The 23761-nt window shown below is 43.7% G+C and overlaps 1 long non-coding RNA gene across 1 annotated transcript in view; it reads right to left on the bottom strand.

The window, feature by feature from the left end:
* Nucleotides 1-1015: 1015 nt before the first annotated feature.
* Nucleotides 1016-23761, bottom strand: part of LOC308059184 — a 47961-nt gene continuing 25215 nt past the window's right edge. Inside the window, exon 2 of the long non-coding RNA XR_013926160.1 lies at nucleotides 1016-23761. This exon is cut by the window's right edge and continues 20351 nt beyond it. This is a non-coding gene — a long non-coding RNA (uncharacterized lncRNA).

The following is a 23761-nucleotide window of genomic DNA, read 5'->3' as shown; positions in this document are numbered from 1 at the left end:
CCAATTCAATGTACTTCTTTGTCTGAGAGTAAAGTACTGTGATGTTTGTTCCATTTTCATTTTACAGTGTCCTCAGTATTCCTATCTGTTAAGACAAATTAGACCAATTAGTCCTTCAGTGTCCCTGTACATGCCTGTTTTCACATTTTGGCCTGCAGAACTGACAGTAACAATTATTCACAGTTGAGCATTGCCAATGTTTCTGATCTTTTCTTACCAGAAACTCTAGCACATCACTCTGTTACATTTCCTTAATATTTTCAAAGTGCTTATTTTTTTTCTAGGAAGTGATAACACAGAAATCTCCAATAGCTTCTCTGTTTTTGTTTCTGTCTTTAATGATGTGCGTCACAGCCTTCATACTCCATAATCTAGGATCAATTTCTATTTTTTTTCAGCATATCCAGTATAAACTGAGATGGTACTGGTTTTTACTGGTGATGCTGATGGTACATTTCAAGCCACTACACTGGGAACTAGACCTAGACACTAGACCTAGACTTTGAAGGGTGCTCCATGAGCTGGACCTGGAAAAACTGTAATTTTATCAGTCTGTAGGGGGACATCTGCAAGAGGCCAAGCTCTCTCTGTACTGATTGCTGTAGTTTCTTAATACAAGAAATTAATCCTGAATAAAAACAAGAATAGTGTTGTGGAAGAATATGGTGGTAAGATCAGTATATGAAAGTCTCTCGTGGGAAATATCTTGATAGAGTGCACAGAATTATTGCCAGAAAATGTGAAACATAGCAATGAAGTTGAAGGTCTCCAGTATCTCATAAGAGTTTGTTTTGTGCTTGAGAATATGCAGACAAGTCCAGGAATAAAGATTCTTGGAGTTTAAAGGAAATCATGGAACATAAGATTTCTCTGTTCTTTGAATAGAGTTGCCAACTCATTTGAATTCATATGCTTCCATCCATATTTTTATCACTTATTTACATGCATAGGCACACACTTTCAGCTATGCATCTGTGTTTAAAAATGCACACAAGAGCCATGCACAACTCCAAGCTTGTTTTTGTTAATATATATATATATATATATATATATATATCAGGCCAGCCAGACAAATAGCAATAATATTTCTCCCACTTGCTCATTCTTGGATGTCTCATTTACATATTTATGCAGCTTCAATTTTCTTTTCAAAATAAACCCCTATGAAATTATATGCCTAGGCTTACACAACACAAATCACAGAGCTCCTGAGTTTTTGATTAATTCTGTCCTCTTCCTTTTTGAAATTCTGGACTTCCCTGAATGTGAGGCTATGTCATCATTCATTTGCCTTCAGCAAAGGCACAATGGCTCCAGAATGAACTCTTAATTGTGGTCAGCATTTGTGTCACCACTGTTCATAACAAAACAAAAATTGATTGAATATCAGCTTTTTGATATTTATCTTGTAGAGCTGACTTACTGTACTATCATACTAAGTTATGTAACACTAACAAGAATAAAATAGGATGAGTTTTGCCTTGTTTTTAATTCTTTATTAATTTTCTTTAAAACAACAAGCAGATCACAAAACTGCTAGAAGAAGAAAAGAAATGGAGGTAATCAAAACAGGCTGTAACTTAAAACCTTAGTACATTCACAAGATTCATTACACAGTCACACAGCCGTGCAGTTGTGACCTACATGCTCTTTCTATCTGCTTTGTACTCAGTTATGCTGAGCTTTATATAGACTGAAAGACCTACAAGGAAAAAGTTATTTCCTGAATCGTCGCACAGCCTTTGTGCTGTGCCTCCAACATCAAAACACATGCTTGTACCAACATCAGATTATACCAAGAGGTGTAAATCCAGCTCAGCTATCAAAGGAAGGATGAACCCAAACCAGAAAATAAATTAGTGGCCTAGTGTAAATCTTCCCACTAGTGCTACATATAAAATTTCTGATGGAGAAAAAAGCTCTTCTGGGAAATCTCAGCATTTGAGCATGCAGTATTTAACTTGAAACATGTTGGGTTTTGCTGAGTTTTCACAGAATACACAAATGATCATTGCCCCATGACGAGGGAACCAAGAATAGGATTTGCTCTCGCCTCTAGAGCCCTCCTTAATGGAAGATTATAAAGAAAGGCAGAGCCAGGCTAACCCCAAGTGAAAGAATCTCATGCTGCACAGTGAAGGGACAAGGGACAGCAGTTAGCAGTTATATCAAGGGAAATTCTGATTGCCTGGAAGTATTTTTTTTTTTTCTTCTCAGTGAGGGAGTTGCCCAGCGAGGCAATGATATCTCCAGCCATGGATATTTCAAAGCTCAACTGGGCAAGGACCACAGCAGTTAGCCCTGTACTGAGTAGGGCTCAGACTAGCCTAAATCATTCTGTGACCCCTTGACTTCAGAGAGATGAAATACTGATATTTCCAATTTATTTCATCAACCAATACCTCCTTCATAGTCAGTAGAGAGAAATTGGGTGCTACTCATTTTGATCCTAAGCTATTTAGGTTTGACAAGTTGTACCTAGAACAGCCTGTTTCTTTCCATTGGCTACAAAAGGCATCTTAGTTCAGGTGTGGGCATCTACATGGCAGACAAGTGCATTTAGATAAGAAGAACAGCACCTATTTCACCTCCCAATAAGATGTTTCAGCATTGGGCATCCAGAACTGACAGGCTGCTTGGCCTCAGAGGAACTTTGGTGGGTTGTGGGAACCACTGAAGCCTTCAGCAGATGCTCAGTGAAACTGATATTCTCACGGATTCTGAATATTCATTTTTTTGTATCTATATCATGATAGGCCATGAAGGGCTCTGCAAAGGTCCTTTTATTGAGTGAATTCATCTAAAACTGATGTTTTAACAATTTGAGTGAGCTTGTGCATCCTCTGAGGAGTTTCCAGTTTGGTTTCAGTCTCATTCAAACAAGAATTTTAGAACAGAGTTCTCATGCAATTCTATTTTTTGGGAAACTTGCAGTGCCCAAATGAGGGTCAAATGCTGAAAACAGGTTCTTGAAGCTGTTATGTTTGTATTCAAATGAGATGATCACTATGTTAGTCCTGCCACCAGGTCTGCAAGAAAGCGAAACTGAGCATAATAAATATTTCCATTGCAATTAATTTGTGAGCCTGACATAATAGCTAATGTAGAAAGATCACCCTGATTTGTATGTGGTTGAAAAAAAATCATTATATTTTGAGAGATGGCTCCAGCGGTAGTGAAAAGGAGGGTAGAGTGTAAGCACCTAACAGACACCATGCTGAACGTGCGACCTACATCTGTTACCTCTGAAATACCATGTAAAGGGCTTTCTTATCAAGCTGGTTGTAAGGGAAAGGTTATTTTCTGCAGCCAAGGGACACTCTGCCAAGAGGGGGCAGACTTCTTTTATTGCCTTTCCTCTGAAGGCCATTGTAACTCAGAGAAACAGAGACTTGGCATTCACCAAGACAATGACAGTAACAGGCATTTCTTGTCAGCACCTGGGAGTAAAGCCATTAAGATTCTTTTTTTTCTAGGAGGTACTGGTATGTCTCCCACAACTGTACACACAGTTTTAATTAAAATGTGATGTTTACTACCATCTTCCTGAGCCAGAACAGATGTTGCACTCCAGTGAAAGGCTCTTGCAAGACGGCTGAAGAATTCAGTGACATATGGAAATTAATGGGATTTTTGTGGTCAAATTTATCTTAGCGTTGCTTGCCATGAGGTGGTCTTGATTTGTGAGTGTAGCCTTTGGGGCTCTTCTACCACATCAGTCCAATCGTATTACTAAAAGTAATGATAAAACCACTTCTGTTAAGGTGCTTAGAAACATTAGTGACTATAACTAACACCTCTGAGTGGTGAAAAAGCACCTTTACACCAATAAATGAACTCCCTTTCTCCCAGGCAAAGAGAAGTTAACTTGCTTGAAGTGCTGGAACAAGCTGGTAGGAGCAGTGGGAATAATCTTGACCAGTATTTCAGCATAGGTGGATGCCAAACCGTGTGCTTCCCACTGGTGGATGGGCTGAGACCTCCATGAGAGGCCAAAGCACCATGTTGTCTTGGGCTCCCTACATGGTTAGCCTGCACCAAAAAGCGTATGCCTTAGCTCAGCCTGGCAGCCTCTCCGTTGGTAGGATCAGTGCCAGCTGTGATCTAAAAGCCAGGGACGGCAGCTGCCCGACACTGGGCCCCAGCTCCCCCATGCCACCTACCAGCAGGACTCCTCAGGGTGCGTCTGCCCTGGATACATGGGTTGGGGTCTCCCAGAGCACAGGTAGCAGCAACACACATGCACAACATACCGTGCACCCATATCTTGGGAAACCTGCCAAAATCAGGGAGAATTTGGCCTCCTCTGTGTGGACTCCTGCTGAGGCAGAAAGCATTTTATGGTATTAATAAGAATAGAGTTTGGCCCGTTGATTCTGAAGCAGACAAATGTCAAATGTGTAAAACTAAAGGAGCACTTGTTTTGAAGACAGTTCAGCTGCAAAAATGAATTGGCTTTGCTTTCCAGATCCTCCTACGAGTCCCCAGAATAGCTGGTGTGGTTTGCAGTTACACCACCCTATTTCTGAGCATGTTTTCTTCTCTTTTGTGTTGGCAGAAAGAAGTCCTTCTCTGCAACAAGAGAAACAAGAGGCTCCCTACATTTCATGTGGGTAAAATCAAAACAGGAGTATTTGCAGGTACAACTGCTTTCACAGCTACATGCATCTCCATCACAGGATAAAGAGGGGTTTTGTAAATAGCCTGGTGTTCCTGTATTGACATTTCCTCCGCGGGCAGCGCTTCGGCTTTGTGCGGGTGCCTGGCACTTGCACACAGTTCTGCTCTGTTATGGAAAGCCAGGCATGCGTGAGCTGATTGCTGGAGACAAGCAAGGAAAGGGGGACCTCGGTGAAGACGAGTCAGTTGGGGACAGGGAACACTGTGTCTTTTGTGGAGTGGTGTTAAAAGGAAGAGGGAGGCGAGAGCGATGCTTGCACGGCATCCCCAGGGCCTTCTCTCGCTCCCCAAACGGGCGTCAGCAAAAGGCAGACCTGCCGGAGCATGGCAAAACAGTGCAGCAGGAAAATGAAAGCCTTGGGGTGAAATATAACTCCTGTGCAATTGTGGAATACGAGTCCGGGGCGTGGGGGGCTGGGGTTGGAAATCACACCGTTGCTGCTATGGAAACAAAATCCTCCCCATCACAGGGACGAGATGTGCCACAGTCCTGGGCAAGCTAACTGCTCCTCACATCACAAGCCAGACCACCCCACTCCCCATCTCTCCACTCTCTCCTTAGACCTTAACAATTTCAAGGCCTTTTGTACAGAAATGAAGGGTTACGAAGCTGCAACAGTGTTCAACCAACCTTTCTGGCAAAATATATTCAGGTCTTTCTCCAAGAAATGCCAGAGGCTTTCTAGTTATTACCTGCCATTACAGGAATGTGCAGACTTTTTTGCTGCCCTCTGAATTAGATTGAGAGGAAAAATGGGGTTTAGAGAGATCACCTGTGCTTCATGTCCCCCTCCGGGGCTTTTTCCACTGCTGAGTTTGGATGAGAGATACTGGCTGGAGAATTCATTTTGGAGCGAGGCTTCTGGGTGCGAGTGATCTAGCGGAGGAAAACATGCTTCCTATCTGTGTTATTTCTGCTGCATCTGTGCCTGAGGAAATGAGAGCGGGGTTTTACTGGCAGAGGCAGGGGGGAGCAAGGACTGAGGAAGAGAAAGGAAAAGAAAAAGGGTGATAAGGGCTGAGCAGGCCTCTCATTAACTTGTCTTCGTGTATGCCTGTGCTGGGCTGTGGGGTATGAAAAGCAATTGCTTTCCGAGCCCTGGATATAAATATCTAGCGCTTTTTTTTTTTTTTTTTTTTCCTTTTTAGACAGCAGCTGTGTTCATTACAATGTGTGTGTTCACGACAGTTTTCTTACACCAGAGCCAGAGGCATATTGCTTAGTGGGTTACTGCAGATAGGCAAAGCTGCTAGCCATATATTTACTGCATCATCCATATAAAACCCCTGTATTTCAGAGAAACCTCTTAAACAGGCTAATCTGCAAGTATAAGTGAAGTAAAGCCCATGGCAGAAAACGGTCATAGCTGAGCTTAAGACCCCTGCTCAGAGGGAGTCCTGGTACCTGCTGGAATGAGGACAGGTGTATCTGCTGAATTCCTCAGGAGGTAAAAAGATATTCCCTGTATTGGCAGCCAAAAAGCCAGGTACTGTGCCTGGGATGGGATGTTACTGGAAACTTGGAAAACACATCAGGGAGGTATGTCTACCCTATTCTTTTATAATTCCCTTTGTATCCATAATTAGCTGCTGTTGGAAAGCCTGAGTAAAGCTATTCTGCTAGTCTGACACACTTCCTTCTGCGAGGAATAGTCCCACTGAACTAAATAGCACCAGTCATGGGTATATTATTATGAATTACCAACAAGTATTTACAGGATTTTTACTCCATTGAGGTTTACCTGGCTTCTGCATTGGTCTAGCCCTTTGGATATTAGTGGAGACAACCCATTACATCGTTGTGAATGCCGGTATCAACCCTGCTTGCTGCATCCAAAAGTTTCTGGGGGCACACTGGTGGGCCTGAAGCACATGCTGCAAGGCTGCAGCATATTTTAACCATTGCTAAAAAGAAAAAAAAAAAAAAAAAAAGCATCTGGAGACAGAGAGACCTGGCCAAGTCCCAAGAGAGGGGCTGGAGCTGGGAGAAAATTCGCTGCTCTAGTGATCAGCATCTTCTGCAAAGACAGGAGCAGGAAGAATGTGAAGCATTTGTCCTGTCTGCAATGTTCTGTGACAAGAGATTCACCCTCTGTTATGAGCCCATTTCAGTTACAGTAAAACTCCTGCATGCCTCACTTCAGTGATTTTCAGTGAAAGGTCAGGAGGGGGTGGGCACTGGAGCAGCTAATTCAGCAATTGCACAGTACCCTCTCTTAGATTCTTGGGGTTTTATTCTGTATTAAAAATAAGAAGCTGTTGTTTACTCCAGGATTACTGAATGACTTCTGTTCCCATGATACCTAGAGGAGGCTGACAATTATTGTCCCTGGGTTCTCCCCGGAGCTATTTTCTTTGCTGGTGGGGAGGAAATTGTTCATGTTTCATTTGCCCTACCATTGTTCCAGCTGCCAGAGCGGGACCGTTGGTCCGCCAGCCTGCATCGGTGGCAGCAGCTCCCCTTCAGACCTGCCATCTGTTAGCGTTATTCCTATTATCATCTGCACGATGGCACTGCCTAGATGGATGTCCCCCTGTGCTAGATGCCCCTCCGGCATGTCAGGAGCGGCAAGGGGGGCACAGTGGAGACAGATAGGGGACACAAGGGGCTGGAGAGGGGGACTTGCCTGCCCCAGTCCTCTAGGCAAGCTGGGAACAGGGCCTTGCACTGCATCCTACTGTCTCTGGCCCCTCTTGGTCTCTTACTGAAATACTTCTTTAAATAGCCACTGTAAATACCAGCTGCAGCACAACATAATGGGCCGCTAGTCCCCTGGTTTACAAAACAAGGCTCCTTATAAACATCCTCATTCCCAATCCTTGTATTATCCGGCATGATAAAAAAAAGGAGAGGAATTTTCATTTAGTTCCACCGGGTTCTTAGCCCAGTGAGATCCTCTGTAACGTGGGGTCCTCACTGCTCTGGAGGGGGTTTGTTGGTCGACTCACAGGGTACCACAATGTCCCCTCCCAGGCCTGGATTTCGGGTGCTGCAGTCTCAGCTTGGGCCCCAGCGAGCCGAGCCCCCCTTGTAGACACGACCCTCTGCCCCTCCCCCAGCCCTGACCACCCCTTGGCACCTTGTGGGAATACGCAGATACACCCTCTGCGTCCGACCGTGCCGAAACTCCCCGTGCGGAGCTACCGCCCGTCACTTCACCCCCCGCCTTTCCCGTTCCCTTTGTCCGGCGCCGGGGAGGCGGCCAGCCCCGGCCCCCCCGCGGGGCCCGCCGGGCCTGCAGTGCCCGCGCTGCGCCACCGGGCGGCGCCCTCCGCACGGCCACCTGGGCGCGCCCGCGGGCCGCCCAGCGCCGCGCCGGGCAGGTGGTCCCGCACCCCGGCTGGGGAGGGGGCGCGGCACGGGAAGGGCATTTCCCCCTCAGCTCGGCCCCAGCAGTCGGGGGGCTCCGCGCACACGTCTGGGAAACGCGGGTGTTTCCACCGCCGGTGTTTTGTGAAGGGCGGGCTGGTAAAACACGGCTGGGCTTTCCGGGGTAGCATCCACACAGCGCCGATCGCCAACGAGTTTTTCATCATTTACAGCATTTAGGCTTAGTAAGAAGTGTTTTCTTACTTGGCTTCCCCCCCCCGCCCCCCCCCCTCCATCTAGCTTGGTTTTGATTTTGAAATGGCTTTGGTGCCTCCAGATGTTCGAATGATTCAATAATAAATGCTCTCAGCACAATATTGTCCTTTTTTTTTTTTTTTTTGACATGAAACATAGCAGCAAAAATTTTCAACTTTAAAATAATTCCGTGTTTTCTGTTTGCCATGCTATGAGCAATAGTTCTAGCAAGTGGGTATATACTGGTCAATATCTAAATCATGTCTAGTTTCACTTTCTGAAAAATATGACTATTTTTTTAACCTGGAAATGTGGGTATCTGATGATTAACAGTTATGTTTTTAAACTAATTTAATAAGTCTTAGGAAGGATATAAAAATAAAACTGGTAAAAAAAGAAACATTTCAAATCCTGTCAAACAGAAATGGATCTGCAATTTCCATTAGTTCAGTTCCTTCATTTTTTGGCCCACGCATCATCCCAATAGTCCTCCCAGTCCTGATCTGAGCACTACTGTGGTGTGGGGCTACTTGGGGCTGTGTCGGAAGAGATACCAGTGTCCTGGCCCCCGCATCATGCAGACTAGGGACCCACCTGCAGGATGCCACATCTCCTTTCCAGAGGAGACTGAGGTGACAGGAATGACTGCAGGGGTGCCCCTCTATCTCACCCTGGTCACAATGTACGAGTCCAGCTTCGGGAACTGGGAGTCTCCCATATTTACCAGTTTCTGTGTGGCCGCTCTGTCTGCTTTGCCTGGCAGAGCCACTTCCCTCCTCCACCTTTCCCAGCCCAGAACTGCAATTTCTGTCTTCTTTTCTGTGTGTTTTGGAGAAGTCAGTTAGGCATGACATTTTGCCATTTTGGAGAGCAGGCTTGCTCCTGCAGTCTAGCTCACCACTGGTGCATTTTTAAACAAAGGACTGTAAATGCTTCAAGCAAGAAGGAGGAGGGTTTGCCTGTTCTTTGGTAACAAAATGGTTTTAGTTTACATGCGTTTGAAGAAGATAGTTTTGCTTGACAGCTAGAGCTAGAAGAAGCCTGAGGAACATGTAGTTTTTGTTGCTAGATGACTTGATATACCACACCCCCACCCCCACCCCCCAGTAATCAATAGCTTTAAGTCAGACACAGTGCTTGGAAGAGGGACTCTGAGCTACAGCATCTGGGGACATCCTCAAGCCCAGCTTCCCAAAGTTATATAGGGTACCTAAATCCCACTGAAGTCAGTAGCCCTACATAATCTGTGGGGACCTTGCATGAAGGTCAACTGCAATGTTTTAATTGTTTTTACTCTCTGTTTCAGCAAGTTAAAGGTGGACTGGTCCAGGCTGACCCCAACAATCATAAGCTGGATGGACACCCCATGGGCATGTATGGGCCTCCATGGCTGCACATCCCTGCTGTATAAAATTGTACATTGTTTTCTGTCTTATATGTCTTAAGAAAAAAACCCAACAAATAGACTGTGGCCAGCTTTCTTCCTCTTGTCCAGACCAGAGTCAAATTTTTGTAGCTCTGCCCTTCTTCCCTCAAAGGCCCTTGCCCCAAGACTGGTGGCACAACAGACAAGGCTTTTCTAAAGAAATGCAAGCAACAGAGAGTCCTTTTGCCAGCCCCATCCTTTCATTAGCTTTGAATCCAGAGGGCTGCTCCCTGGCAGTGGTGCTGCCAAGGAGAAATAAGCTGTGTCAGCTTGGGTTTGGATGCTTTCCCTCCTGGTCCCGGGCATTTTCTTCTGTAGTCATTGTAGGGCACAGGCAAACCAGGCAGCTGCTGAGGGGAGTTGATGGCCAGACCTAGAAAATGACCCATCACTGCTTTGCCGAGGCTGCAGAGCCAAGTGGCTAGTTGCAACCAAGGCCACGGCTGTGGTGATGAGAGCTGCATTCGCACCTGGAAGGGGAGGCAGCCTCTCCCTGCAAGGCCCCTCATGCCCCATGGAGCTCCCAGGAGCGACCACTGCTAGCCCTCCCCTTTCTGTGGCAGAAGCAGACCCACTAGCTGCACTCCTTGTTTCTCACTGTTAGAAAAGCCAAATAAAAGGCAAATGAACTAACTTCTGAACAGCCTTGAGCTTGGCGTCCCAGTGGGGACATCCTCCCTGTGATACATCACACTGCAACAGCACTGTGCCTATTGACACCCCTCTCATGCCCTGGCCTCCTGGGTGGAGGATGAAGGCAAAAGAAGAAAGGTCAAAAAGATCAGACGAACAACACAGATGCAGCCCCACAACACTTCATTCAGGAAAACAGCTGCCTTTTTCCTCTGGGGTGTGAGCAATACGAAAGCAAGGACCAAAGCACCTGCATGCCATGACGCTGGTATGGAAACAGTAGCTGGCTGCAAAAGCTTCACTTGCACAGAGATCCCGGTGCAAGAGTTGGGGAGCAACAGCCAGCTGTGTCCACCTCAAGACTCCTTGCCTTCCTCATGTTCCAGCTTTCCACAGGGAAGGTGTGGACACCACTCCCACACCCGTGCACCTTGCTGGTAATGACCTATTTGCCCCTTCTGCTGTTGTATCCTGCATCTCAAGGTCTTCCTCCCAGCTGAAAAGAGAGGGCAAGGGCATGACCTAGCTGTCTGTCTGAAATTACTTGGGAGAGGGAAGGCCCTTCATGTGTACTGTGGGTTTTTAGGATTTCTTTGCATTCGTGTTTCTACCACAACTGGAGGGCTTATTTGAGGCTGGAATAGGGGCTGTGCCAGCACTTCGTAAAATGTTGGACATGTCCTGAGGATCCTCCCAGGAGGTAATGACAAGTGATACAAATTGACATGAGCATAGGCTGCATGTCTAGTAAAGCACACTAAAATGAACATCTGCTCTTTGGTGGGGGTTTTATGTAAATAAAGTAAAAATCTCTGCTTTCTGTACAGTCATTGTGTCTTTGAAAGGGAAGGAAGAGCTCACTTCTAATGCTGTCACTGAAACCCAGCAGTAATAGTAGAAATGGATTTTCTGTCATCTTAAATTTTCAAGTTAGGACTTGCTATCTTCTCAAAAGCCCAATGCAAGTCATTAGGCTCACCTGGAATTGCACAATCACGGGATGATTTAGGTTGAAAGTGACCTTACCAGGTCATCTAGTTCAACCTGCTGCTCAAAGCAGGACCAGCTACATCAGGTTTCTCAGAGCTGTGTCCAGTCAAGTCCTGAGTATCTCCAAAGATGGAGAGACCACAGCTTCTGTGGGACACCTATGCCAATATTTTACTATCCTCAGAATATTTTTTTTCTCCTGACACATAGTCAGAATGCAACATGTTGCAGCACATCTTTTTGCTGGTTTTGTGCAGCTCTGAGAAGAAAGTCTTCTCTATACCTTCCCCTTAGGTAGTTGTATTCAACCATAATAACAGTAATTTCCTCTCAACAAATCTCAGCCTTTTCTCATACGCCACATGCTCCAACCCCGTGACCGTCTTGGTTGCCCTCTTCTGGGCTTACTCTCACATGTCCAAAACTGGAGACAATACTCTAGATGTGGTCTCACCAGGTTCCGAACAGAGGGTAACAGTGATCACTGACCTTCTGGCTACACTTTCATATACATAGCCCAGTATGTGTCCGGCCCTCTGCAGAAAGGGCGCACTGTTGGCTCATACTCATCCTGCTCTCCAACAAATCATCCAAAGCCTTCTCTGCAAAGTTGCTTTCAATCCAGTTGACCCCCAGCCTATACTGGTGCTTGGAATGACTCTGTCAAAGATGCAGCACTGCATTTGCCTTTGTTGAAGTCTGTGATTCTTGTCCCCTCATTTCTCCAGCCTGCTGTTCTCCTTGCAAACAGAAACTCTGCCCTCCAGCTTATCAACTGCTCTCCCTAATTTGGTATCATTCATGAATGTGCTGAGAGTGCACTCCGTCCTGTCATTCAGGTCATTGATAAAGACATTAAACAATGCTGTCTAGCCCAGAGGGACACCATTGTTCCACGACCTGGATACCAGCTGGACTTTGTACTGGTCTTCTTATGCCTTTGAACCCAAAAGTCCAGCCAAATTTTAGCCCACCTTATTGTCCATTTATACAGTCAATTTCCAACCAGTTTGGCTGTAAGGATACTATGGGAGACTGTGTCAAAAAGTCTTCCTAAAGTCAACATCTGCTGTTCTCCTGTTGGCCCCTGAACCAATCACATCATAGATAAAAACAGGGTGGCTGAGGCATGATCTGCTCTTGGTAAATCCATGCTGACCCTTCCAAATTATCCTCTTGTCCTTCGTGTGCCTGGAAATGTTCTCTGTAGCCTTTCTGGCTTGTAACTTGCTGGATCCTTCTTCTTGACTTTCTTCAAGAACACATTTGTGAATTTGCCTTTTTCCGATCATCAGGAACCTCCCCTGATTGCCATGACCTCTCAAAGGTGATAAGAAATGGACTTGCAATGACATCGGTCTGCCTCTCTCAGCCCCATCCTATGAATCACATCTTGTCCTATGGACTTGTGCATGTCTGGTTGACTTAGGTACTCCTCTTTGCCAAAAGTCCTGCTGCTACAACTTTGCCACGTTTGTTAACTCCATAGACTAAACCCAGCAATGGCTGCCAACCCACAGTCATATTACCAGGCTATTAAAATCAATGGGATTCCCTCCTCTGCTTTCACATTGTTTGAACAAAACTTCGTGGGTTACAAGTTTTTTGATGTCTAATCAGGAGCAAAAGTTCAATTATAGACAGGAGTAGGGAGTGTTTGAATTTTTGCTTCCCAAAACTACTCTATGCCTGAGACTTAATTTTTTGTTGAATGATGTCCCAAGTTTTGGGTTTTTTTTTCCCCAGCAAAACCCAGAAAACCATGGGATGCAAAATACATTCAACTCCTGACTTAAGTAAGGAGGCTGTTTGTCAGCACCAGGCCTTCTATCCTGTCATTCAGAGGCTCTGTGGAAGGGTCCACAACCTTCATTGTCATCTCAGCCTGAAGATCAAATAATTCTGATGCAAATATGCTGGTTTTGAACGAACGTGTGTTGATGACTGGAGAGCAGGAACAAATGGCTGCTAAAAGCAGAGGTATAACTGGGAAAAGAATTCAGTTGTGAGTTTTTAGCAAACACACACATGAGATCACTTTGAATATTCAAAAGAATGCATGTTACTTTCCATATAGTCTTGATTAAAATTATTTTATATTGCACCAAAAGCAGACCATGGACCAGCTTTCTGAGTGCTGTTGAGGGACCAAGAAACCTGAATTTGATTTCTTGACCCACTGTAGTGTGAGTCACTTTGTCAAGATACTTTATCTGTGTACTTTAATAGCTTTGAGAATGTGGAATTTCATTTCTCCATTGGTAAGATTATGATGCTGTTAATAACACCACTGTGTTTTGAACTACTTGGATACTCTGCTACTGGTAATCCTATCAATATCATAATATAAATTAAATAGAAATGAAACTGCTTCACTGCAGACTGCTTTATCCAGTCTAAATGCAGCCCTTAAGATCAATAGCTATTTTTGCTCATTTTTAATGGACAATTCCCTATTCTTTTGTTGGTTTTTTTTTCCTTCTGCCAGTAAATACTGCCGGAAGGGTCACACCTTGGAATCAGTCTGTCCAAACAGGATTTACCCTGCCACTCCCCTGACTTTTTCCACTTTAAGAACTACTCTGACTATATCTGTGTAGAATAATACAGCTTTTTAATACATGTCAATGGAATATTATATTCATTTATATCACGGCTCAGTGTCCTGTCTGTATTTTACTATCAGGAGTATAATTCTTTGGTCTGAAAATGAATTTCCAAAATTATAGTCATGGTACTATTATTTGTTGGCCACGGCTGGCTATTATGACCATTGCTTGGCTTTTGAACAGGATGGGAACTATGCCAGAGAAGTAATTATTCCAAGTAAAGAACTCGACCCTTTAGAAGAACAATTCCTATTGTAAAACTGCATCTATGATTTCTATGCTGCTATAATCATGCAATGCAATAGCAATGGCATGGGATAGATGGAATACAGGACCAGTGGTCAGAACATCTGGCTTCTGTGCCTGGGTGTGGTGTCCCTTTCTTCAGCTCTAGCATGGGCAATCGCTGTCAGCTTGTCTCCTTGGAGGGATTTTCTTTTATTAGCTGTGGGTGATATTCTTGATGATGTGTGAAATCTGTGCTGAGGTACCTGATTAAAAAACAGCCATTTTTTTCTCTTCCTGAGGCCTGTTTCAATCTTTGCAAAACAAAATTTCTATCTTGAAGCATGGTTTGTGACCAAACAAAGTTCAAACATTGCTTGATTAGACAAAGTTGGAGAGTGATTCCTGTTACTAGAAGGGGGTTCAGAAGCCACTCCCAAACCTAAATCGCCTCCTAATATGGGGCTCCGTGCTTCAGAGCGAAGCACAATATTAATAAGGTATTATAAAGTCTATTTTTTCCCCTCAGTCATTACTTCAGCATAAACAGATTGCAGTGCTTTGCATGGGGAGGAGTGTGAACTTCAGGAGCTGGTGAGCCGTCAGAGATGATAATAAGAGTTTCTGGCTGTGGGTAGAGACACACACACAAATCCCCACTGCAAACAGAGTACAGCCTGAGCTGCAAATATGAATGTCATTGCTCCGTGCTTATTTTCATTTCTAGCCAGTAAAATAATTCACTATGTCAATAGTACATGGGAGGCATGGATGCTAATTTACATTCCTTTGTAAAGGGTTTCAGATGATTATACTTCCCTCACAGCCAATCCTATGCTAATGAGAACTCTCTGATTCCAAAACACTGCCAGGATTAATGTTCGTGGACTCTGCACCAGGGTAAATGACCTGTGGCATAGCTTTAATTAAGGAAGACAGCCACATAATTAGAATAACAACAGCTTACTATCAATTTCTGCAGCAAGTCTCAGCCCCCGGGTGATACGTCATTTGTGTGCACCGCCTGCATGTGGGTGGACTACTACATGAAAGGCCCAGAAAAGAAAGCTTTGTCATTTCTAAATGGATATTACATAAACTGCACTCTTTGTGGAATCCCTGAAGCAGCAGTTGCAGCTTATTATTGCAAGAAGAGGAACAGAAACCAGTGTTGCACAACACAGACCTGAGGAGAGATTCATATGAACTGATCCCTGCTCTTTCGGCCTGCCTTTTTGAGCAGATGTAGTAAAAGATTTGGTGATGTTTCAGCCTAGGAGCTGACAGCTCTCTGGAGAGCAGACTACACATCAAAATATCTGGGTGCCTGGCCCCTCTCCTCTCCTTCATACTTTGTATGGCATGTTTTGCAGGGATGAAGCCTGCCCTGGGTATTTTAGGCTGTGTTTTCACTTGTCAACTATAAAAATTCCTGTGTGATCAGGGAGCTGGTTAGAAAAATAAGTCACCATTATCCATTAACCATTGTGCTTTCCAGATAAAGCTCTGTATGAGGGTGATTGAGTCTCAGCAGCCTGGCACTGAAGAAGGTGGGTATGGACCCATCTCTGGCAGTGACTAGCTTCCCTTTGTGTGTTTGCATGGCACCATAGTCAGATAAAGTCCTGCTTTTCAAACATAGCCACAAGGCACAGTCCATAGCCATGGACTCAAACTCTTTTACAACATAGATTCTCTAAAACTGCATTTTGGACCCTCCCCAAGCCCCAAATCTGGTTACATACAACTCCACTGATCCTCTGACCCTCCACCCATCACCTCAGAATATGTCCATTTCACTGCCTTGACAGCCTGCCCAGCTATCCCATACAGCCACAAAGCAGAAGGAACCTTCAGAGGTCATTTAATGTTATCCCATGGCAGCATTCACAATGACGGCAGATGTCTAACTTGCTCGGAGAAAATGTTACCTGCGGTCTTCCTAGGAAGTCTATTGCAGTGTTTCACTGTCCTTGCAGTTAGAAAGTTTTTTCCTTATGTTTCAATGAAATCATCATTGCTGTAGGTTAAATCTTGTCCTATGTAACACGAATACTGGAAGGATTAATTCCTTTGTTATTTGCAGCAACCTTTCATCTGCTTGAAAACAGTCACTGTGTCCCTTCTTAGATGTTTGGTCATTCTCTTTGTTCTCCTTGATGTCTCTACAATAGATTCATATCTTTTCTAAAGTGGACTTTACTTGCTTTGGTTGCTTTTGACTTCAGCTTTAAGTTTCCCTGAATTTTAGATATTACTCTTTTTTTTGGCTCTGTCTGGGCACACAGGAGATTGTAGACCCTACAGAAATAAAAATAAAATGTTGTTATAATTATAGCATATAACAGTAACAAGGACAAAAATAATTATAGCAACATCTTAGCTGTTTAATGGCACGTCAGTGAATAAGGTGATACAGAGATAAATGAAAGCGGTCAGGCTTTTCATATGATATCCAGATGAGTTGCCTCATTGTCAGGCCTTTGAACCTTAAAAAATAACATTTCAGAGATCTGGTTGCAACATGACACATGACTGACTGATGTTCTAATTATTCCAGTGGACAACAGACTTGTTCCTACAGAACAAGAAGGTAATTATTTTTACTTATAATAAACTCTTCAGATTTCACTATTAACATCTGATCTTCAGCATTTGCACAAGCACAACACACAGACAGTGAATAATTATGTTAACACACCAGTGTTACCAGAAGCAGGGTTTTATTCTAAAGTAATACTTCATTAGTCAACGTTGTAATAAAGAACAGAGTTAAGTGCAGTAAACTCGATTATGAGTTGTGTAACTGTGATTGCTTCATACAGAAAATCAGGGAGCCTGTACTTGGTTTTCCTGACCGTCTGTGATTGGGATAGTGTTTCTGTGTGAGTAGGACGGGTCTTCACTATAGAACCAGCCCAAACTCTCAATCTCTTCTTGGTTTGTCTGTCTCATTAGTCTGTAGAAAATAAAACTTTGCTATGATATAGCAATATAGGCTGACAAAACAGTTTTTCCTAAACGATATATTATTGTGTATGAGCTGCCTGCTACACTGTGTCAGGCAGTTACAGACAGGCAACTTCTCCCACGCTTGCCTGGAGAGGACTCTTAGAGGGGTGGCTTCCAAATGTTTGGACCAGCAGTTCGGTAGCCTTCAAGCTTTTCATTGGTCTGTGGCCCATCCAATAGGAAAATCAATAATATATACTATTTAACATCAGCAGATCAGTTATGTTCCTTATGGGCCATGTGCCATCTGCTCAGTTTGTGAGCCAGCACCCCTAACCTCTCAGGGCAAAAATCTGTGGGATGTGCCCCAGACACACATGCATTGAGACACAAGTACAAAAGCATTGAGGATAACAGAGAGAAAGCTGCTGGCCACAGCCATGCTCACCGCTGCATCAGGCTGTATCAGATGCTGTATCAGACCAGCCGCTCCCCCGGTTAAGCGAGAGGTAAAAATATGTGTGCGCTGTTAATATGAGGGAAAAGGTAAATACGGCATTCACAAATGTTCAGTTGTTTGTGTACTTCTTACACCAGAGCAAGCTGCCCTTCCCAAAGTGAAGTTTGGGGTTTTCTTTATTGGGGTGTGTTTACCTGCACCTCTCCTCTCTTTGGGATTTCCCGTCTTTCATATCTGCTTCTTCCTTGCTTTAGGCCATATGCATGACTAACCTGTCCTTCCAGCTCAGATGTGTTAAACACAACTCCTCCCTGAAACCTTCTGCTCCAGTCCTCAGACCTGCCAGGTCGTGTCTGTTTTAGCATGAAGCTCCCACCTGGCTCCCTTCCTATTCACCTTTGCTTAATGCATTTAAAACGCAGAGCGGTGGGGTCCCTCCCGCCCCACAATATGCCATGCGGGTATAGCTGGTCAGGGAATCCTCTGATCTGCTGACAGCTGGGGTGGGTAAGGCAGGTCGCCCAGGCACTGTGCTGTTGTCCTGATTGCATCTTCTTCAAAGGAGCCCTTTTGGGTGCACGTGATCCACGAGGAGCATCTGGAGCTCCTCACCATCCTGTGACCCAGTGTGGCAGCAGGAGGAGATGGGCTGCTGTGCCATCTCAGCTTTCTGAAATTCGGGTATGTGACAAGGCAGACTTTGGGGTGGGAGAGGGTGGCGGGTTGATGGACAAGTACATTCAGCCACTTAGGTAGGCAGAGGTCACTGCCCGTGCAGTGCTTCTGGGCAGTGATAGTAATATGGATGGGGATTTGGGCAGAACATCCGAGTGTGGATCTCATTTATAGACACATGACCTCACCAGCAGGTTTCCTTAGTGCTAATTTGGGGTGCAGGTTAGGTGATGTTCAAGGGATTATCTAGAAATTGTTGCTTAGTGAAAGCAGCTGCCTAATAAAGTAAAAGTTATCTTTACTGGGATAGTTTCTAGGAGACTGCATTTATTGGAGAGTCATTATGGGTTTATGAACAGTTTTACCTTGTGAAGATTAGAGAACAATCACTGCAGGTGAAAGACACTAAAAGTTCAATTTGTCTCAGCCTGCGGAAATCTTTTACAACAGATCAGGTGAATGGTGGCTTGGAAATGGCCTTTCTTTCCATCGACTATAACGGGGGCTTAGTCTGACTGGCTCGCATGTGTATGCCATAAGTTAAATAAGCCAAATTCCACACTGAAAGTACAACAACCAGACCTAAATCTGGGATATGGATTCCTATGTCTCCCACTGCTGAATGAAGTGATATGATCCTTCTGTTATGGGGTATGCCCATAAATACAGATCCATTTTCCAGTACTGTCTTTTTAATATGCTCTGAATTAGAGACCCATACCCCCTTATCCCTCTACCTTCGTATTCCCCTGGGTTGTCACGGAACGCTGTACCAGGGACATGTTCTTCCTACTCTCCAACCACGTGTGAAAGCAGAAGATCCCTGCACATGACAGACACTTTCCCCAAGCAGGTGACTTGTTCAGCCCCAAGCCAACCAGCCAGAGGACCATTGTTTTGCTCAGTTACTCAGAAACTTGCTGCGGACAGGCAAAAGCAAAGGGAAATGCCATCGGGCTATTCCTTCCATACCACAGGCAGGGAAGGCACCAAGGAAAACAAGTTTATGGCACCCATTTTGGAGATACCCAATCTAAATGAAAAATCCCAAATGTCAGAAAAGTCTTCCTCATTTGTACATCTTAGAGACAGGACAATGTCTATCTGAACATATTTGTAGTGTGTTCACTGTTGGCTTCTGTTCTCAGGTCCCCATGGAGTCCAGCTGCTCATGCCAGCGCAGGTTGATATTAAGCGTCACTGGATCATGGTGGGAGCATTTCTCCCCGCCTTTGCCCTGGGGTGGACAAATGCCACCCCAGGCATTTCGAAGGGGAGGAGAGGACCCCTTGGGCTTTTGCACTGCGGCTTTTGCACTGCTCCCATGGTCGACTCTGCTCTCTGCAAGGGGAACAAAACATTGGGCGCTGACTGACCTCCACCACAGTGAGACATCTCCATGTTTCCCAAGGCTTGACAGGACATTGTTTACTCCGAATCAGGGAAGATTTTGGTCTAAAGTAATTGCTTTATGGGAAACAGGAAAAGCAGATAAGGAATACACATTACTGAAGGAGGAGGATAAACTATGCTAGTACAGATTGTCTTTGCCCTGATTTCATTGATTCACAGAAAGATGAATTACCTATCACGTCAGGAAGAAAATCACTCTCCCTTTCAAGAAGTTAATCTGATACCATGCTATGTGTGTATCAGGACCTGTGCTGATATTGCACTGGAAGGGAATGTTGGACTTTGTGGTTTGTGAATCAGCATTTGATGCCTGGTGCCCTGTTTAAAATGGGCACTTTTTAGGAAACATATATATGTCTATATTTTCTTCTACCCCCCCCCCAAAAAAAAATGAGGGGGGAAAAAAAGGATATGACAACATCAATCCTTAGGAACACCAAAAAACTAAGTATAAGCAGCTGAAATTGATCCTTGTACCTATTCCCTAACAGTGGCTATTCTGCCATTGCACAGACACCATTTCAACCATCCAGTCCAGAGGAAAGTGGTGCAAAGAATTTCAGATTTTTTTCTCCACAAGATAGGTGATCTGGACTCACTTGGGCAGGAGTTTTCAGGAGTAAAAGCCCCTGTAAAGTGGCAACCAGTGTAAACCGCTTTGAGGATGTGTACTCTTGCCCTAAGATGGAGCTGGGCAAAACCCCTTCTTCCTCAGCGGCTCCTTTGCTCTCAGCTGAACTGGCAGTGATACGAATAACAAGGCGGGACCAAACTTGAGATAAACTGAATGGACCTTTTTTTACATTTCTGTCATTGCCAAGATATGTGAACATCTTTTGCCTTGAACTTTATCATGCAGAACAGTGCAAAGGACTCTGAAAATAGGTAGGAACTCTGTCAAACCAGAATGATGGTTTTGCTCTCTCATCCTCTCTGAAATAAATCAGTTCACACAGAAACAGGGCAACAAAGAAGCAGTCCCACTTCCTAAAAACATTGTTTTCTCTTCTTTATCTTCCATTACTGCATTGAATAAGAAACAATTGTGCTGCCTTTCAGGATGGTAAGAGTGCTGGTGAGATTAGCCTTCTGTCTAGCACCCTCCTGGTTTTTCTCTTTCCTTGGGATGGGATATAGTGCCAAAGTCATCTCTGTTTGAAGAACAAAGGACAGAATGATAAGCAATTTATGTTATGAGTACTTTTGCAATGCTTTCTCATCCTAATTCCCGACAACCCCACATGACTCATTCTGCCTTCCTGCTGTGAGTGCTACTGGTCCTACATGTGAAATTAAATTCTGGAAAGCGTTTCACAGCAAGAGGGGTTTGCTCTTTGAATTCAAGCTCTTCCTTTTTTTTTTTTTTTTTTTTTTTTTTTTGAGGCATGTGTTTAGTTTGTGTTTAAAGGCTAACTGGTTTCACTTGCTAAACCTGCTCTTATTTATAGGCAAAGCTGCTCTTGCAGAATATGAATCATCAAAGCTCAGAGACTGAAAGGGTAGATGAGGTTACACACTCCACTCCTTTGCCAGGGCAAGCTCATACACAGCTGTCAATTCTGTGTCCATTGTAGTAAACATTTGAAGCAATAGGATATCCAGCACTTCTTTGGGAGACTTTTGGCTGAAGAAGCAAATGATGACTTTTGTCGCATCTCTCCTAGTTTTACCTTTTCAGATCCTGTAGCATCTGTACACACAAAACTTGTTATCGAACTAGCATAAATATGAAGCTCACAAGGAGGGGAAAACAAATGGCTCAACAAGCCGCAGGCACTGTGTTAGATGTAATGAAATGGCTGAAAAGGCTGTTTTTTTCTGGAATCTACACTAACCTCTTATCCACTTAGACCTCTGTCATTCTTCCATCTGCAGCATTCACTGTAACTTGTTAAAATTAAATCAGGCTTTTTGTTCCTGTGGTCTGTCCATGAGGTTTTTTCCTTCTCGTCTTAAATCCAATCTAACAGAGAACTCACTTTACTTGTACTCAGATCAAGTTCTCCTTTAGAAAAGACTGTCCATTTTTCAGTACCACTATTGTGGGCTTCAATTTACTTTTGTCGTGCTCCACTTTGGATGCATTGGATTCCTTCTCTTTCAATACAGCTGATTTAATCTCACTCTTTTCCCTGCATCAGGTATCTGGGAGCAATTGGAATGAATTTATACTCCTTTTTGGTTTCACACTTCTGCCTCATTTTCTGATGTTGGCTACAGGGATGGAGAGTTTTGTGTTTCTTTTCTGGAGATCTTAGCACAGTGACAGCTTCGATTTTCGTGTGTGCTGTTGGTGTGATTTAGGAGTTTTGCATTTTTCCCCCATTAGCTGTCAGTGTCAATCTTTTTGCTGTGCCAGAAATGTTCCCTTCCTCCGATGACATTAACTGTAATATATGTCACAGTTTACATATTGTTCAGAACTGTGTTACAGCTTCATTCTGACTTGCTATGAAAACTCAGTTATCACATTTTGCTTTACAACTTCATTGAGCCAAGCTCTTATGTGTAGATATAGATTTACATACATGGTTACATTTGGATAAAACAAATGGTCTTAAACATACCTTTAATTTACAGGTAAAGAAGCTTTGCAGAATTGAGACTATACACTGTAGTGAAAATAAATGGTTTAAAACACAAGACCATGAGACTCGTCTCTATTTTTGCTCATCCAAACGCCCTTTTACAAAGCAGGGTCACTGCAAATTAGAATTTGCAATTCTTTATTTTAGCTTGAGCATAATCAAAAGACTCAGAACAATAAAATGAACCTCAGACATCCTGAGCAATAGAGATGTACAAAGTGGCGCTGGTGAAGCAACACCAGGTGGAGGTTATTAAACTGTGAGCTCTGGAGCTATTAGGTGCTCTCGGCAGATTGGCAGGGCTGGAGGGATTTTTTTAGCTGATTTTATTTTCCTGTGCTGTTTATTAAATCATAAATCCACTGGCTGGGATCATAGAAACATGTACAGCTTTCACTACGTTCATTACATCTTGGTTTGCAAGGGAAGGTCACCAATGGCTCTCACACAGAGAATTGCATTGTACAGGAACATGGTTATTAAATGTAGTCTCAGAGCATTTTAAAGCCATTTGCGCTAAGAAAAAACATGGCTACAGTAACTTCACTACAGAAACATATACGTGCAGTAAAGACATGCAAACATATACACAAGTCTCATAATGCCTTGTGAGAGCTAGTCTGTATCCTTCTGTTCTGTTGATGTATGAGAAATGTAACTCATTTAAAAAAGGCTGCTGTGTCCATTTTTGGCCATGCTGGATTCCATAGCATCCTGCAGACATAGATGGATTAGTGTTTGATCTCATTCTCTTTTCTAGGTGGCACTGGCAATCTGTGCTATAAATTCATGTGGTGCCTGGAGGGTCTTTTTAATTTTATTCATTTGAGTTCCCCACTAGCAGTTCTGGTTCGAGCTACAAACCTGCAAAGCAAACCAATTCGTAACCTAGACAAACTGCAGAACTGACATCTCAGAAAAGGAGCCCAGGAGGTGGTGAACATATTCTGAAGTTCTGAAATCAAAAGAAGAGCAAAGAAAGAAAACAAGCTTAAAAAAAAAAAAAAAAAAAAACAACAAAAAAACCCAAAACAACCAAAAAACAACCAAACCACAACCCCCCCCCAAAATGTATAAATGTTTTATTTCCTTTAGTGCTATCTTAAAATGGAGCCATCCCATAGCCAAAACAAAACTGTTAGAAACAATTAGTTCCACAATGGGGTATACTATTTATCTGCAACTGCTTAAGGTTCAAAAGACTGCCTCTGTCTTCTAACAGGTCAGGACAGAACCATGATACTCATTGGGAGATTGTGTAGGTATGTACATACGTACATATGTGCATGTATAAGTACATGCATGAATACACATATGTATGTGTATGAGTGAAAATGGATCTGTGTGCATGCATGAGTTTATAAGTGTACATGATTCAGGTATGTCCTGGCATGTATGCTTATATATCTAAGTTAAGTAAAATATATGTGTGTGTATGAAATCCAAATATATAATTGCATATTTCCTCTTACTCTCCCTGTGGACAGTTGTGTGCTTATTTTCCAAGATACATCTAGGGGTTGGCTCCTTTTCTTTTGGAAGTAG

This window comes from Falco punctatus (assembly GCF_963210335.1).
Source record: "Falco punctatus genome assembly, chromosome: 2".
Lineage (NCBI taxonomy): Eukaryota > Metazoa > Chordata > Aves > Falconiformes > Falconidae > Falco > Falco punctatus.
This window is presented reverse-complemented; position numbering and strand designations above follow the sequence as displayed.